At 50.2% G+C, this 12176-nt stretch overlaps 1 long non-coding RNA gene across 1 annotated transcript in view; it reads left to right on the top strand.

The window, feature by feature from the left end:
* The first annotated feature begins 330 nt into the window (after nucleotides 1–330).
* LOC106147866 overlaps nucleotides 331–12176 on the top strand; it is a 28194-nt gene continuing 16348 nt past the window's right edge. Inside the window, exon 1 of the long non-coding RNA XR_001232870.1 lies at nucleotides 331–403. This is a non-coding gene — a long non-coding RNA (uncharacterized LOC106147866). The remainder of the gene's footprint in view (nucleotides 404–12176) is intronic.

Below are 12176 nucleotides of genomic sequence, written 5' to 3'. Positions count from 1 at the left end.
GATCGTGGGTGATTGTCTCTGAAAAGTAAGAGGTTATGGAGGGATCTCATCTGCAGGAGGAGGATGAGGAAAAGATAGAGGAATCCCTCACTTCAAATGAGATTAGGGAGATGTGTAAAATGTGGGAAACTGCAAAATTTTGTAGAAATCACCACCCAAATAAGGCGGTAGCAGTGTGAGCAGTGAATTTGTGTAATGACAGTGCAGTACCACATTTCTGTGAAATCCTTAACAGGAAGCAAAAGCAAGTGTCATTGGGTAGGTTCCTTGTTAAAGTTGCACAAAAAGAAAAAGATTCCATTGAGATAATAAATAGCAATGATTCCACTAGTGATAGTGAAAATCATCCTAACGATAATCCTCCTCTCTCTTGTGTCTCTCACACCAGCCACGGTTTTCAAAGGTAAGTGCAGATCAATTCAGTTATTTTCCTTTATACTTTGTACTTTCTTCATTATTTTGTATTATATTATGGTATTATAATCATTTTTATATAAGTATTTTGGGGCTGTGGAATGAATCACCTGAGTTTCCATTATTTCTTGTGGGGAAATTCACTTTGATATACAAGTGATTTGAATTACAAGCATGTTTCTGGAACAAATTATGCCCTGGTATTACTGTATTTTATTTTTGGTGGATCCCAGGAATCGAACTCAAGACCTTGTGCTTGCCAGGCAGGTGCTGCATCACTGAGCTACATCCCCAGACCTTTACTGTGTTTTAAAATGAAGCTGGGCACAGTGGCACCACCCACCTGTAGTCCCACCTGAAGCAGGAAGCAGGAAAATGGCAAGTTTGAGGCCAGCCTGTCTCAAAGAGGGTTGAGGTTGTAGCTCAAGTAGAGGGTTCCCTGGCATGTGCAAGGCCCTGGTTCAATCTCCAGTACCACAAACAAACAAAACCAGAATAGCTGAAAGCCGAAGAAATGAAAAGATGTGTCCAAGTCAGCCCACGTAGGTTAATAGTTTGGCCTGAACGGAACATCAGCCTCCCCATTCCCAGTTGGTCTCTGCTAAAGTAATTTTAGCTCCCTTCTTGGAAACTGCTATTGGGTTTAGCATCGAGAGAGAGATGAGAGGTTGTAGTGGATGCCTGGGTTCATGCCCCAGCCCATCCTTAAGGATGGATCTACTCAATGTCTTGGCTATACAGCAATGGCTGGGAGGGCCGAACTCTGTCCCTCAGCATGGCCATCAGTGGAAGGGAGCTACATTGCTCAAGGTTGTGCCCCTCTTGAGTTTGGGGACAGCCTATATCCAGTGACAGGCTGATGTGGGAAGCAAAGGCCCAGTCCATTGTCTTAATGTGAGACATCTCTGCGGGGCCACCCTAGCCCAGAGCTCTAGCTCACATGGGACTGGCTGCAGCCTTGGTTGTAACAGTACAGTGGTCCCATATCTCCCTCAGCCTAAGCTTGCTCCCTCTATTCCCCTACAGGGGTTCATCCCAAGCTCACCCCAGTGAATGCATCAAATCTCTTCAGAGTCTGTTTCTAGATCTCTGACCTAAGACAGAAGGAGAAAGGAGCTAAATTGGAGGCTTTTTTGTTTGCTTATTTTTTAAGATGGTCTCATTTAATATCACAAATCTCTGCAGTAAGCACATTTGCTATTTTACTGGGGAAAGTCTACAGGAAATGTTAAGGTTAAGTATCTCTGGCAAAGCTGGGACTCTAATCCAGGTTCACTTTCACTCTGAGAGTGTATGTCCTGGTCAGCATCCATTCTGTGGAATGACCTGACTGGTGGGGTCTACACTGTGAAAGAGCTGGCTGGCCAAAGAGTTGCTGGTTGTGTTCAAGAGGATGTATAAGCACCCATGAGAAAGGGGCTTGCACCTAGTGTGCAAATAAGGGTAAGTAAGGGGGAGAATGGTGGTCATATGTGACATTCATTGATGACCAAGGAGGCAGCAGTCAGCTCGCGTAGAGGAAGACCTCAGGATGACCACAGATCTCAAAGCCAGAGCCACAAACAGCACCAGTCTCTGCCAGTGACAGCCACAGTGGCAAACCCAAACTCCCTGACAGTCCCTATATGGTGGGGACTGCTGGCTCTGGGTAGCCGCTGGACATAAATGAGAGGGTCACCCTCCCCAAATTGGCTGGCAAGACCAAGGCTCAATCTTGTCCCAGTGTAGGATAGGGGAGTCCAGGACTTCTCTGGCTATCTGATGCTACATCTGTTCCCCATGCAGATGAAGACAGGACTTGCTTGGACTCTGGGCCCGATCTGGTAGTAATAAGAACAAGTTTAAGGTCAGCAGACTGCTGCTGTCACCATAAGTCTGCCTAGAGCTTCTCCCTCACACCCTGGCCCACAGCACTCTGGAGACTAATGGGAAGAAGGCTCTTCCTGAAGTTTCGTCTCTGGAGACCCAGCCCAAATCTACCCCTGATGTGTCCAAATTCTCATGCTAGAGTCCTCCTGTGGATGGGGCAATGTCCCTAGAATGGCATCTGGGGAAGAGGGCAGTCACCACCATGGTTCTGGTGGACTCAGCACTAATTGGAAATTCTTAGTAGGCTTTGACATCAATGGGAAAAGTATTTATTTAGGGTTTGCCCTGTCACCTGAAGTTTCTGAAAACATATTTATAGTTCACATGAGAAGAATTTCTTTCACCTCCTCAAATTAAGCTGTCTCTTCCATTGGGGACACAAGCTGGAGACACGCAGCTCTGCTTGAGAAGATGAAACTCTGGGGAGGAGGCAGGTTCCTAGAAGTCACACCTGCTAAGTGTACCCCAGCCAATCAGAAGTCTCTTGTCCCAGGGCTGGCAGGGGGAGTTTATTGGTAGAGTGCTTGCCCAGCATGCTTGAGGCCCAGGTTTAACCCTAGCGCCATAATAAGAAAAAAGAAATCTCTTCTCCCTCAAAATGCTGAACCAGCATATGCAGAAACTCCCCTGGTAGCGTTGTGACCAGGATGACCCTGAGGATAGGTGTGGTGGTTGGGTCTGTCTGCCAGGACAATGATCATGCTGAAGGGAGCAGCCGTAAGCCTCTTTTTTAAGCTGGGCTTCCGTTTCCCACCTGGTGGAGAATGTTCTTTCAGCCTCGGGAGGAGGTATGTTTGTGACTACTGTCTTTTTCCTCATCTCTTCTTCTTCTTTTTAATCTTCAGGAGAAAAATCCCACAGTCAGTTCTACTTGTTTTCTCCCAGCCGTTTTGTTAGTTGAGGTGTTTGCATGTTGAGCAACACACACTAATATTTTCCTCCTTAGCAAAACATTAATTATCCCACCCAGTAACCTTTCTCTGGGGTATTTTGTTCTTACCACCCTCTAAGCTGTTGGGGACCAAGCAGTTTTGACATTTTCCCATCATCTCAGCGAGCTGGCTGCCATGTCTTAGGTGGGAGCTGCCCTGTTTGACTGGTTGCGGGCCCTCCTCCACGCCCCCTGGCAGCACCCGGTACTCCCATAGCACCCACTGTCGCTGCTGCCCCAGCACTTCTCAGGCTGTGTGGGAACCATCTGTTTCCTTCTTTTGTCAACTCCCACGAGGCTGTGAATGCCTCATGACTATATCCTCAATGCTCAGGACAGTGTCTGCCACGTAGTAGTGGCTCCTACAGTGCTTGTGGTGTAGGCAGATGAATGAATGAAAATGAAGAGGTGAATAATGGATGTGCAATGTGAATTCCGAGCAGCCTCCATTGACACCACAGCTTCCAGCCTCCATTTCTTCCCATTCAGGTAAGAAGCAATTGCAAGTGAAATTTGGACCTTTGCTGTCCCTGGCACTTAGGGAGTCCGCTGTCCCTCTGTCCCCACCTGCAGTCATCCTCAGCTACTAGCCAGCAGCCGCATTGATCACCGGGAGCCTGCCTTCCTCTTCCCTGGTCTCCCCTCAGCTGGGAGATGGGACAGAGGAGGATTCAGGCCCTAGGGAACAAATGCAGAGCTTGAAAGCACCTTAGTAATCAGTGAGCACCAACTCCCTTCTCCTCCCAGTTCAAAGGCAATGAAGGTCCAGAGGGGCTGAGATGTCTGCTTCACCGTCACCTAGATGGTGAGGGGTGAGGTTGGGACTCAGGCCCTCAGCAGTTGTTCAGAAGCAAGAGCGTCCTAATTAATCCTGGGAACAGTACCTTTCTAGTCCTTCCTGCTGCCACACTATGTGCCATCAAAAGGAGGGAATGGCCTTATCGTCCCCAGGTGTGCAGCTCACACCCCTTCCATCGCCCTTTCTTTCAGTCCCAACAGTATCCCTCTGATGTAGGCTGACTGGCCATGATTTCTGCATGTTGCAGATGAGGAGACAGCGGTACAGAAAGTGGGAGTGGCCCATGAGACAGAACTGCCCAGTGGCCAAGGTTGGGCTGCAGATCAGAGTCCAAGGCTTAAGCCCACACCCACCATGCTCTCTCTCCAGCCAGATGCCTTGCTCCAGATGTGTCTCTGTGGGTCAAGAAGAGAGCCTAGGGCTGGTGCTCTGCAGGCAGGGCATCCTCACCCAGGAAGGCTGAAGCTGCAGGCTCCTGGAAAGTTGTGAAATGGCTCCAGATGAGATGGTGGGTTCCTTATCAGTGAGCTTGCAACATCCATGACAGCCCTGCTGAAAACTTGAACAAAACCTTCCAGCTCCTGACTGTACCCTGGACCTTCCTGGATACCTTTTGCTAAGACAGAAGCCCTCCCAACTTACAATGAAACATCCCCATAGCATTTTTTCTGCCTGGCTTTGGGAAGTGGACAAGTGCTCACAAAAACATTCTCACTCCTGCCTGTCCCCCACCACCTGCTAATGCCACCCAGCTCTTTGGCCCTAAAGCCAAGTGAGCTACTCTCTAATGAGGGTGAGAAGTGGGCATTGCCTAGGTTCACACTCTGAGAGGGCAAAGGAGGCTCCGAGGAGGGGATAAGTGAATAGCTGCTTCCCTTTTACAAAGATTAGACCTCACTCTTTATGTGTACTTTAGAAAAAGGCAGTGAGATGGCTTCTTTGTATATATGTGTTTTCTCCAAGACAAGATTTTGCATTGTAACCTGTTTCTATCTGGGACTGGTTCCTGCTGGTTGGTCTGAGGATGAAGCTATGGAGAGATCTGAACTCTTCCTGTTTATCTAAGTTTTTATTTGTCCCCACCCCTGTAATGTAAGCTATAATAGGTCCTAAAATTGTAGAGACTTCAATGCTAAAAGTCATAGAGTCTAATCCTGTTATTACATTGGGTTTACCCATCAAATGGCTATATCTAAGACCTACATGTCTCATGGTTAAGGTGAGTTTGCCTGCTAATTGGCTAGGCCAAGGGCCCACTGGTCTGTACACATCACTGCTCAGCTTGTACACCGATGGCTCTCTATTGCCGAATATGAAGCCTACCTTCCTCAGCCTGACCTTCAGGGCCACCACTATCTTACTCCTGCTTGCTGGATGTCCATACCATGCCATGTCCCCATGCTTTGGCACAGGAAGATTTCTCCTTCACTTCCTTCTCATCTTTTTCTTCCTTTTCCCTTCTCTCTTTCCTTCCTTTCTGTCCTTCCCTCTCCTTTCCTGCCTCCATTAAGGGAGCCCTGGACTCTTTGTAAGAGCTGGAGACACAGCCACTAAGTGCAATGGACAAGACACTTGAGGCCTTCACTGTCATTTAGCATAAGCTAAATTCTAGATAAAAACAGATATTTAAATACACAAAATAAAGTGAGATGTACTTGAATACAGTAGAACAGGGTGATGTGCCTGGGTGTTCTGGAGGGCAGGAGAGCGGTCCAATTCATTACTGTCCCCCATGACCTGCATGGGTAACTGTTGCCCACTGCTTAGGGCCTGCCACAAGTCACCTCCTCTAGGAAGTCCTCCCACCTCATTTCCTGGGCTGAGTATTCTCACCTGCTGCTGGACCCCAGCGCACATTGCCTCCTTTCCTTGAAGGGCATGGAGTGGCTGCTAGAGCAGGTTGAGTCCCATCTCTGCTGCTGAGCTGGGAGCTCCTAAGGTCCAACAAGCTTTTCTTTCAGCCCAATCCTCCTGCTGGCCTGGCACATGCCCGGCTGGCACAGATCAACTGCTCAATGAGTTTGCCAGACACAGATGCAAGGACCTCTTTTACACCAAAGACAAAGAGCCGCCAGAGCTGAGTCCCAGGGTCATTCGCTGCAGAGAGAGTTGCTTCTATCTCTGGTGAGGGTGGAGGAAGGGGTACAGTTCAATAGGAGAGTCCATCTCCCTGCTCCAGGTGAGGCGGTGATGGGTGGTTGAAGTAACCTGGGTGATCTAGGATAAGAATGTGTGAAATTTCTCTGGACTTTTAAACAGTTTGCTTTGATATGGAACCTGAGAACAATATCATGCCTATTCTGTGGCTTAGAAAGGTCTGGAAATGTGAGGGCTGGGTGGGGAAGTCCTGGGATCTGTACTTTGATGGGGTGTAGAGAGAGACGGCTCTGTGGGATCCTTGTGCTTGTGGGAAGGCTAGTGATTTTTGTGAGGGTGTTTGTGGTGTCTGTGACTGTGATTCTGAGCTGTGGGCACAGGATGTGAGAGGGCAAGTGTGTGTGTCAGTGTGACAGTGATGTGCGGAGGCTGGCGGCTTGGGTAGTGCAGGCCGTGTGTGGGTGTGTGAGGGACAGGGCAGGATCTCTGGGATGTCTGTCCATGGTGTGCAGCCTGAGCTATGCAGGGAAAGGTGGAGCAGGGGGTGGCCTGGGCTCCAGGGGCCTGGTGTCCCTGGCAGCTGGGCCCTCTCCCTTCCAGCTGGTGGCTAGGTCCTCCTGAGGCCTCCACAGCTGGAAGCCATCAAAGCCCTTCCCCCTCTGCTGCCCTTTGGAGGGGCTCTCAGGTTTGCAGTCCCATCCCCACTCTCTTTCTTACTACTCAGAGCAGACACCAGAATATTTCTGCATTTCCTCTGGAAAAATCCTGGGAGGTCTGTTTATGGCTGTAGCAAAGCCCCACACATCTGTGCGCAGTTTAGCTGGGGGAGCTGGAAACCCAGGACCTGGATTTCGCTGGAATTGGGAGCGTGCTGCTCTAATCGCGTTCCTCCTCAGATGTGCGCAGCCATCTCTGCAGGATGTCATAGCAGAGCTGGGTCTTGTTTCTACAGAGTGCCGTCCCCGTGTGCACACACCTACACATGCAGACGCACCCCTCATTCCAGCAGGCCACGCTGAGGCACAGACAGGGGCCACGCGACACAGAGAAGGACACACAATACACAGGCACACCAGCACGGGCAAGCATGGCTCCTCTGGCCCTGGGGGCCCCTCGTGGTGCACAGGGACAGCACCCTTGGACTTGTCACCCACAAGTAACACCCACAGCCTCAGACTGGCAAGACAGCGCACGCTGACTCAGCACACCCACACAGAAACATGCGACACACAAAAAGGCGTGATTCACTTCCAAACACCTACAGAATCTCATCTCGAGCCAGTCAGGGCCCCATCACCCAACCTCAGGCAAGGCCTGCCCTCCCCTGGGAGACGTGGGTACTCCCCAGCCTGGGAAGGTCCCTGTTCTTCCCCGTCATGCCCGTTCCTGCTCCTCAGCCCCGCCATGTGCCTCGCTGTAGGTCCCCCAGCCTCATCTGCCGCTTCTCCTTCTTCTGTTCCTGCACCCCACATCTTTCTAAAAACCTCACAGTTTCTGGGACACTCAGCTCTTCAGCTTCCCCCTCTCCCACCAGGAACTCATGAGTCTCCCAGGTCCCCAGTTGCCGACCTCTCCTCTGCCACCTTCTTTCAGGCCTGTTCTTATCCTCTCAGCCCCAGGCAGCCCAGATTCCTGTGAAGAAGCTTCTAGTTCAGGGTTGGGATTTGCTCCCCAGGGGACCGGACAGGCATAGAAGGGAGAAAGTGAAAGGGGGCAAAAGGGGTCACTTTCAGGGCTGCTGTGGGATGCCCAGTGGTGGGAAGCTGAGACTGAGGAGAGGAGGTATTAGGGGTGGGGACACGGACAGGGGTGGGCTGCCTAAGCTCCCCCTTTCTGGCTCACACGGGGAGTCCTTTGTCCTTGGCTTCTCCAGAAATGGATCCCAAACTCCCACATCTCAGTCCAGCCCAGGATTCTCCCAGGCTCTGGGGCAGTTGGGGGCTGCTCTTCAAAACACTCCGTGCTCACACAGGCTGCCTGGGGGTGGCCTCCAAGCCCAAAGAATTTCCACTCTTTGGTTCCCAATCCTCTCGGGGCTGTCCCTCTGGCTAAGCACCAGGCTGGCTGCTGAGCCTGTCTCCCTGCAGCTCTCCCCACCCCTTCTTTCTGAACTGTACCCTCACTGCTCTTCTTCGCTTTCTGTCCATGTTCAATGGACAAGCGTGGGATCTTCTAACTTACACACGAACACCTTCAGAACTCTGTTGGAGTCCTCAAAGTGTTCTCCATCCCTCATCTCTCACATGTGAGCTCTGGGGCAGGGTTCCTTACAGCTTTGCATCTCAGTTTCCTAAATGCAAAATGGAGACCCCCATGGGATAGCTGGGAGGATCTGCCCAGCGCCTAGTCCTGGGCCTGCTATTTAGCAGAAGCTGCTAATAGATGTTAATTCCCTTCCCTTCTCCTATTCTCCCGTTTTACTCTTCTCTTTTTTGAGATATGTAGTTCAGTCTGGCCTTGAACTCACTATAAAGCCCAGGTTGGCCTTGAACTCACGGCGATCCTTCTGCCTCAGCCTCCCAAGTGCTGGGATCACAGGCATGTGCCACCACGCCCGGATCCCTTTTACTCTTCTAAACACAGTTTAAACTAGGTAAAGGTAAGCTGACCCCAATGCCCCAGGACAAAGGAATGATGGCTTCATTTCAGGAGCAAAGTACAGGAGTTTTTTATTAACTCGGAAACACCACTGGGTTCCAGCAGCCCAGCTGCTGTTGGGTGGGGCAGGGGACGAAGGCTGATGAGAAAACATTTATGGGAGGCACTAGGAAATTTAGAAGATGAGGACATAGGAAAAGCTAAGGCTGAGGCCTTCACCACCACCTCGGTGATGCAACTGGGCAATTCTGCAGCCTCAAGGCAGAGCTGTCCTTTGGCCTGGGCACCTGTCCTCCAGCCCCACAACAAGGCTGCTCTGCACCATGGACTGGAGGCTGTGACTGCACCTCTCCTTGGCCTCGGCTCCCTTCCCCCAGCCCCTAGGGTTGTTTTCCTCTGGACTCAACTAGAGCAAGGTCATCTGAGCTTGCGAGGGGAGGAGCTGCACGTAGTGCAGGTCAGTGCTCCCATGGCCCAGGAACTTGGTCAGAGAGCAAGCACAAGGCAGGTTGTGGGGGCAGGAGGAGGCCCAAGCACAAGGAGCACTGGGCTCCCTCTGAATCCCAGGGGCCGTTCCCTCCAGAGGGTCTCTCTGGGATCACAGAGCCTTTCCTCTGGCTACAAGCCAGAGATCCCAGTCCAGAAAGAAGGCCACATCTCTGTGTCCTTGAGACCCACCCTTCTGCAACAGGGCCATGCCACAATCTTCCTGATTTCCAGGCTGTATCTTTTTTCTTTTTGAGATAGTGTCTCATCGTGTAGCTCAGGCTGGCCTTGAACTCAGGATCCTCCTGTCTCAGCCTCCTGAAGACTGGGATTACAGAAGTACACCAACATGCCTGTCCTTCTATCCTGTATCCTTCTCTCTCAGCCTCCTGAAGACTGGGATTACAGAAGTACACCAACATGCCTGTCCTTCTATCCTGTATCCTTCTCTCTCAGCCTCCTGAAGACTGGGATTACAGAAGTACACCAACATGCCTGTCCTTCTATCCTGTATCTCTTCTGTAAATCTGATGGAATCTTTTAGGCTCCAAGGAGTTATTCATGAGATCAGTAAGCAGTTTGTTTTTCTGCCTGTGGATGAGCCAAACTTTGGGAAGATTCTAGGCTGCTTGTCTCTTCCTCCAGCCCTCGGCCCTCAGCCCTCAGCCCTCAGCCTCCTCCCTGCCCAGCCACATGGGAAAATGCCTTGTTAGCCCTTCCAGTCATGTGAATGAGGCCACGAATCAAAGGCAGTGGGCAAGAAGGAGGCCACATGCAGCAGCCCGAAAGAACCAGCCCTTTGTGCTGGACTGGGGTCCTTGGGGGATGAGTGCATTTTTGGCATAAGTATTTAGAAAGATTTCTTTTTTATAACAAGCAGCAGAGGAGGAAAGGGGAGGGAAGGAGCCACAGTAAGGCGAAAGGCAGGACTGGGGGAAAGAGGCAGGGGAAGAAGGGGTGAGGGCTTGCAAGAGCTGTTAGAAAAGCAAAGGGAGAAATGGAAAAAGAGCTGAAGGGGAGAAACGGGGTAAGACAGCGACAAGCAGAGGGCATTCTTATGGCAAATGGAGACAGTGACATCGCATGTGTAGAGATATTCAGAAGAGAAAGGAAGACCACTTATTTGGAGGTAGAAGGATGGATGAAATGTGGGGGTAAAGAAAGGATTTACAGCCAGGGGTGGTGGTGCATGGGCTGTTATCCCAGCACTTGGGAGGCTGAGGCAGGAGGCTTGCTTCGAGTTCGAGACCAGCCTGGGCTACATCGTGAGTTCAAAACTAGCCAGAACTACATAACAAGATCCTGTCTAAAAAAACAGCAACAACAACAACAAAAAAAAAAACAAAGAAAAGAATTTACTTCATTTTATTTGTGGGGAGAACAAGCCTCAATAGGGGTTGAAAAGTGGTAACAGCCATTGCTGACCAGCTCTTTCCTGGGCTGGGGAGCAGTGCAAGCATTACCTCCCTTAATCCTCACAACAACCAAAGCAGGCCACATGCGTAAACATCGCCTTGTCTCCCTGGTGTGAGAAACTATCCAACATGTACGATAGATATTGTGAAATGAGCTGAAATTGTTCAAAAGGAAAGAGGAACTAGGATGGAGGAAAGGAGAAAAGAAGGAAGGGCAAAGGAAAAAAAAATACAAATAGTTATACTACTAGTTTCTCTTAGTTCATTGAAAGGAAAGATTTGTGCTCATATCACTTGGATAATTTTTGATGCCCTTATCCTGTAGCCTGAGTAACTACTTTGAAGATAACAATACACAATGTATTAGCTATTATTATTCTCCTGTTTTGTTTTGAAAAAAAATTTTTTAACAAGAAGAAAGCAAGCCAGGGCTGTCATTACGTGAGCTTCACAGATAGCGAAACAGAGACCTCAAAACAGTTTGCAACTTGCTAATACCTAACATGACGCCAGCCTAGCTAGGAGTATTGCGGGGCTGGAGTTGAACCCCCAGCCTTCTCTCTTGGTTATCACATTGCTGGGGGTTTGCTGGGTGGGTGTGGTGTGACTCAGAGAGACAGGAGGAAATCACATAGGCACCAAAAGAAAGCATGCTGGTCCTGGAACAGTGATATTTTCCAAGCTGGGGCCCTTCTTTCAGTCTGTGCAGAAGGTAGAATGCTCTGTCTCCCTTCTGTCTGCATGCCTTCCTGCCACCACCTGGCCCCCTGCCAGGAGGCTGCACATTCTCAACAGCCAGAGTGCTGGGTGGTGGTCAGGAGACACCTCTTCTCTGCTCTGGACACAGCAGACATAAGCTGGCTCTCTGTAGCCACTGCTCCCTGTGCCTCACCCTCTTGCAGCCTGTTTTCCACTGGGCATGCTGCATTGCATGGTTTATACATCTGTTTCCCTGGAGCTACCTACATTGGCCTGGGAGAGTCAGAGACCTGGCCCTATGATGGGTTTAGACGAGTGTGTTCATGAACATTGCCAGAGCGTGGACTTGTTGCATGGAGTCTGCAAAGAATTGGGCAATCAGAGACATAGTCACTGCTCCCATGAGGGTCCACCTAGCTGGGAGATGTGCGAGAAAATCAGCAATCACAGTGCATGGTGACAGGGGTGACTGGGGAGGTGTGTAGGGGGAAGGTGTGTAAAGGGGAGTGACTCTTCCAGGAGGGTTTCCTGGAGGAGGTAGGAATGGACTGAACCTCGAAGACAAATCCTCCCTCCATTAAATTCTGGTGGCTTCTGATTGGCTGTTCCTCTTTCTCTACTCTGATACCATTATCATCTTCTTTTTGGAATATAGCAGTTGTTCATCCATTCATTAATTCATCTGAAAAAATGCCTAATGTTTGTGTAACTTGTGCCAGACACTGCTAGAGTCTGGGAATTCAACAGCGATGAAGACCTAGTTGCTGTCTTCCTGAGCTCCCAGAGAAGTGACAGAGCTGACGGGCAGCCTAGCAACATCCCCACAGAGGCATGTGGGATCTGTCCCTTGGCTCTCTGAAGGGATGGG

This window comes from Chinchilla lanigera, unplaced genomic scaffold (assembly GCF_000276665.1).
Source record: "Chinchilla lanigera isolate Chin_1 unplaced genomic scaffold, ChiLan1.0 scaffold00011, whole genome shotgun sequence".
Classification (NCBI taxonomy): domain Eukaryota; kingdom Metazoa; phylum Chordata; class Mammalia; order Rodentia; family Chinchillidae; genus Chinchilla; species Chinchilla lanigera.
Note: the sequence above shows the minus strand (reverse complement) of the source record. Positions and strands in the feature narration are given on the sequence as shown.